Source organism: Geotrypetes seraphini, chromosome 4 (assembly GCF_902459505.1).
Source record: "Geotrypetes seraphini chromosome 4, aGeoSer1.1, whole genome shotgun sequence".
NCBI classification, from domain to species: Eukaryota; Metazoa; Chordata; class Amphibia; order Gymnophiona; family Dermophiidae; genus Geotrypetes; species Geotrypetes seraphini.
The window spans coordinates 89,939,951-89,946,310 of NC_047087.1; positions in this window are offsets into that span (position 1 = coordinate 89,939,951).

Consider the following 6,360-nt stretch of genomic DNA (forward strand, 5'->3'; position numbering starts at 1 on the left):
ACAGGAGGCTTATCCAGTCATTCTAACAAACCAGCTTCATGCATTTTTCGGTGCAAAGATTAAAAAAAAAAAATAAACCAAACCTTAGGGGTAGCAAGAGGGGTGGGGGAGAAGGGTGCGGTTATGTTATCTAAAAATCTTGTCCTAGAAAAGAAAAAAGACATTTGCTTCAGACTGTGAAGTTGAAGGAAGGTAGCACACTAACCTTATTAAATTATTCCACACAGGGTATATGTTTTCAGTTTGCAACCTGATCTTGTTCTTTTTTCATCATTTCTACTGGCCTGAGAATGAAACTTTGCAAGTTGTGAGCCACATTTTGCTGGGCCCTCTCTTTGCCCTTGGAAATAGTATTACTTTCTGAAATATATGTACTCGGTATTACATTTACAATGACTCCACTTTCCCTTCCCTTCTGCCTGTTCTTCAGGTTGTAAATCTTGAAAACAGCAACACAATTCAATTTCCTGTGGGCCTGAGTTAAATAGCACAGTAGCACACACTAATCGTTAGTGACCCTTTACCTATTGTCTGAGATGCAAAACTTAAATTCTATGGGGAAGGGACTTCTTGTGCCTTATTTATAAAAATGCTGAAAGCTGCCTTGTCCATTGTTTGGAAAAGTGGGCGAAAACTCTAGATATATTAGTACTAAACCTCCTAGTGGGAAACCTCAACAAACTAGACTATGCAAATTATACATTAGCAGAATACCACATGTTGGTTTTGCATGTACAGAATAGAAAACCTCTCACCAAATCTATATATATAAAATCGGAGGTATGTGTGTATGTATGTGTGTGTGTATGTGCCGCGATCACGCAAAAACGGCTTGACCGATTTGAACGAAACTTGGTATGCAGATCCCTCACTACCTGGGGTGATATGTTCTGGGGGTCTCGCGGCCCACCTGCACACGTGGGCGGAGCTACAAACAGAAAATCAGATTTCACCCATTCATGTCAATGCAAAAAATGTAAAAAGCTGCCAACGCAAAAACGGCTTGCCCGATTTGAACGAAACTTGGTATGCAGATCCCTCACTACCTGGGGTGATATGTTCTGGGGGTCTCGCGGCCCACCTGCACACGTGGGCGGAGCTACAAACAGAAAATCAGATTTCACCCATTCATGTCAAAGGAAAAAATGTAAAAAGCTGCCAACTCAAAAATGATTTGCCCGATTTAAACGAAACTTGCAACACATCTTCCTTTTCAGTTTAAGAGATTGCAAATTCCAGTGAGACTTGCATTCTCTATCGCAATCAACAAATCACAGGGACAGACTATTACATACTGTGGAGTGGATTTAAGATCCCCCTGTTTTTCCCATGGACAACTCTATGTTGCTTGCTCAAGGGTGGGTTCACCAAAGAATTTATATGTTCTTGCTCCTGGAGGTGAAACTAAAAATGTTGTTTATAATCAAGTTTTGCGTTAGTTGTATTGAATTCATTTTGTCAAATATTTCACATTATAATTTGAATATTGTACTTTTTATAAAGCTGTAAAAAATAATTTCATTCACCACTATAAAGTATCTTTATTTGAATCCATTTACAGTGTTATTGCTATAATTAAATACCCGTGCAACGCCGGGGCATCAGCTAGTACAGAATAAGTGGAGGAGTGGTTGGATCTACAGCCTCAGCACCCTGGGGTTGTGGGTTCAAACCCTGCGCTGCTCCTTGTGACCCTGGGCAAGTCACTTAATTCTCCATAGCCCCAGGTACGTTAGATAGATTGTGAGCCCACCGGGACAGATAGGGAAAATGCTTGAGTACCTGATTGTAAAAACTGCTTAGATAACCTTGATAGGCGGTATATAAAATCCTAATAAACTTGAAACAACAAATTATAAATAGACATATTCCGCCCATAAAAAATTCTTGAACTCTCGTCTACTCTCGCTTCACTCATTACCCTTCTGTTCTCTGCCTGACAAGAAACAAAGGGGCTGGATTAGAGAATAGAGTGGCCCTTCCTTGTTCTACTCTTCACTCTAATCTCACCAAACCCCCGCCCTGTCCTCCTGCTCATGCACATTGCTTGGGAATGAGAAGGGTCACACAGCAGGAAGCAGAGGGCTGTTCTGCTGCTGCCAGAGATTCAGAGCACTCATGCATAGGGAAGCTGCTGGTGTCACTCTCAAAATTACCTTGCTCTAGGCAACTGCCTAGTCTGCCTAATTAAAGAGCCTGGTCTGCCAGTTATTGAAAATGGAATGGCCCTGAGCCAGACTGATAACAATATCAGTTGTAAGACCAGCAAAACATCAGGGTGTATCATAGTTATGCTGAAGGCAATCAGGGCTACAGATCCTTAGTATTTCATGTAAGTACCATACTGCATCAGGTTAAAAGCTACACAAAAACAGGTGCAAGCTGTCACATGAGTGATGACATCTTTGTGCTTCTATATTGTCTCCATGAAGCCCGATATTTATTTATTTATTCAATTTTCCAAACCGTTCCAGGGGAGCTCAGAATGGTTTATATGAATTTATTCAGGTATTCAAGCATTTTTCCCTGTCTGTCCCCTTATAGGTCATGGTGAGCCCCCCAAATCACCTCCAGAATCCCCTAGACCCACTTATCTACCACCCCAATAGTCCTTATGGCTGCAGGAACCACTTATATGCCAGTAAAAAAGGGTTTCATTATCAATGCAGTGATTACAGGGGCTTATGGGAAAGGGTCCTCCTCTCCATGGATCCCTAACCCACCCCAAGACGGCTTAAGCCGCCTCTGTGCTGGACGATTAGGCTTTCCTATGCTAGGCAGCCAGGTGTGATGATGGTCTGGAGGCTGAATTTTAAAGGTGTGATTAATATTTTTATGTGGGTGGAGGGGGGTCGGTGATCACTGGGGTAGTGTGTGGGGGTCTGTTTTATGTGTTTGCAGTGCTTATCTGGTGACTTTAGGTGGGTTTTTGTGACTTAGACCATGTTTTACATGGTCTAAGTCACAACGTCCAAGTTCCGTCGATCCTGGCCTGTATAACTTTCAGTTATACATGCTGTACAACTAAGTCTAAGCCGGCCCACGTCCTGCCCAATGCCCGCCCTCGATACTCCTCCAGAAACACCCCATTTAGCTTTGGTCGTTCAGCGGCACTATGAAGGCCTAGGTCGTTTAGAAATACATCCAAAACCTGTTTCTATTATAGGCACTTGGACGTTTTTGAGAAATGTTCATCCAAGTGCCGACTTAGGCTGGATTTTGGACGTTTTTCTCTTTCGATTATGAGCCCCATAGTGTACAATTTTAAAGATGCGGGGGAAGGGTAGCATCAGGACTGGATTAGCTTGTGATGATAACCTGGGTCAGGTTACAGTCCTATTCCAAGTTTATTAACATTTTTCTATCCTGCCCTAGGGAAAACCTTCAAGGCGTCTTACAATCTGAAACATGGTAATTATAAAATCAACAATACAAAGCAATCCATACATAACTAAATGCATAAGGGTCAAGGAAGAAACACAAAAAATTTACAAAAAAAGAGAATACATCAGGAAATATTTCTTTTGTTTTTACAGATGCCAATAGCACCATCCGAAAAGAGATAAGTCTTTAAATTTTTCATAAACTTATCCACTGATATTATTGTTTTAAGTGCCAATGGGATTACATTCCAATATCTTGGACCAGTTACAGAGAAAATTGTGTTTCGAACATATTCATGTACAATTTCTTTGTATGATGGCATTATAAGCAATTGCTTATTTATGGATCTCAAGTTCTCACCAGCTACGTAGGGAGTGAGCAAACGTGCGAGATAGGGTGGCTCATCTGTTTTCAAAACCTTGAAAGCAGTAAGAATCAACTTATATACAGTGCGATATGATAAATGAAGTTAAATGGTCAAATTTACCAAGATTGTGAATTTGGAACCTTCCCCCATGCATGCTCAATTTTAATGCATGCTTGGGGACAGGGGGAGTCTAACACAGGCATGGCAGCACATAGAAAGTGCCACTGACAAAAAGCTGGTGGAGAACCTCTTCGGCTGACAGGGCTTGGGAATTCCTACAGCAGCCAAAGGTATCTGGAGTCATGGGGAGGGATTATGGAGATTTGGGGGTTGGGCAAAGGTTTTTTCCCCTGCCCCCCATGGACTCAGGCCCCTTATAAAATGACAATTTGGCTGTTTCTATTCATTAACTTACAAGCCAACTCTAGGCATTGTGTGTGGAAATATTTCCCCTTTTTCTATTTATCTTAAACCAAGACAAGTAGCGATGGTCATCCAGTAGCTCGGCAGCATCCTTCAAGAGAGTGCAATTATGTCATAGATGCTGTATTTGATACATATCTGTGAAAGGGAAGGTATGTTTCAGAAATATAGTCAAGGTTCATAGATGAGTAACTTTAGAATTTCAAAGCACGGGCAGAACAGGCAAGATTAGGAAGAAAAAGAGAAGGACAATAAGAGCTGAATTAGATATAGAAAATTTTGTTATCTGAAAGTGAAATAGATCTTTCAGCAACAACAGGTTCTGCTATGGTTTACCTGGAATAAAAGTGGCATAACAGGAAGCGCCCATGGTTAACCATATGTGTCAGTTGTACAAGGTATTTCACATAGCTATGGAAATCCAACAGTTTTGCTGATGCACTAACCTTGACTGCAAGCGAATGTTAAACATCAACACGTGGCCATGAGTGCCAGGTTATGAAAACCTCAGCGATATAAAGAGCAGGTTGAATTGCATCCAGAATTCTAATCAGTTTCATCTCGAGAGCTTTTAGGTTGCAGCTCTTAGAAACAAGGTTATTTAAAAAAAAACAAAAAACCCCAAAACACATACCACAAGACACAAGACTCTGCAAGCTACGTGTTTCTATTTGACAAATTCGTTTTGACGCTGCTGCACTTGCATCAGTGCTGAAGTGCTTTCAGAGATGTTTGCAGACACTCCTTGTGAAGTTGGGCATTACTTTGTGCCATGTACTGCTAGACACACAGTCCATCCATCAACATTAGTTATTCGTATCCTCTCTGAGATTCTCTGTGCTCTTACCTTACTTTCTTGATTTCAAATGTTGTCCTTGTCTTCATCACCTCCACTGGGATGCTGTTCTATGCACCCACTAATATCTTCTTAGTTTACTCCCGACCTAGAGACACTAGTGTGAGATACTGTGTTAGCACACATTGAGGTAATTTTACTAAAGCTTAGTGCATGTTAAATGCTATGGGCTTCTTAGTATTTAATGCACACTAAGGGGCTCATAATCGAAACAGAAATACATCTAAAAACCCACCCAAGTTGACACTTGGACGATTAAAAAGACAGGTCATCCATGTGCTGATAATCGAAACAGGTTTTTAGACGTATCCAGAGCCTTTTTAGGCCTCTGAATCTCGCTGTGCGCCCAGAGCAGAAAGGGGTGTTTTTGGAGGAGTGGTTAAGGAGGATGTGGGCCAACATAAACTTAGTCGTAAGTTTGACGAGACTGCTTAGATGGAACTTATACGTTGTGACTTAGGCGATCTAAAAACCAGTATAAGTGCCCAAAAGGTATCCAGAGTGACCAAAGCACCACTGCAGAAACAAAGTAAAGACCCCCACACACTCCTCCTTTGTTCCTGGCAACTCAGCTTCAATGCCAAAAAATGCAAAGTCATGCACCTGGACAGCCAAAATCCATGCAAGACTTACACCCTAAATGGCGAGATCCTAACAAGAACTGAAGCAGAACGTGACCTAGGGGTGATCGTCAGTGAGGACATGAAGGCTGCCAATCAAGTGGAGCAAGCTTCCTCCAAAGCAAGGCAAATCATAGGTTGCATACGCAGGAGTTTCGTCAGCCGTAAGCCTGAAGTCATTATGCCATTGTATAGATCCATGGTGAGACCACACCTGGAGTACTGTGTGCAATTTTGGAGGCCGCATTACCGAAAAGATGTGCTGAGACTAGAGTCGGTCCAGAGAATGGCCACCCGGATGATCGCGGGTCTCAAGGATCTCCCGTACGAGGAAAGGCTGGATAAGTTACAGCTCTACTCACTCGAGGAACGCAGAGAGAGGGGAGACATGATCGAGACGTTCAAGTATCTCACGGGTCGCATCGAAGTGGAAGAAGATATCTTTCTTCTCAAGGGTCCCATGGCAACCAGGGGGCACCCGTGGAAAATCAGGGGAGGGAAACTGCACAGTGACACCAGGAAATTCTTTTTCACTGAAAGAGTGGTTGACCGCTGGAATAATCTTCCACTTCAGGTCACTGAGGCCAGCAGCGTGCCTGATTTTAAGGCCAAATGGGATAGACACGTGGGATCTATTCACTGAGTTAGGTGGGGAAGGGTCATTGCGGTGGGCAGACTAGATGGGCCGTGGCCCTTATCTGCCATTTATT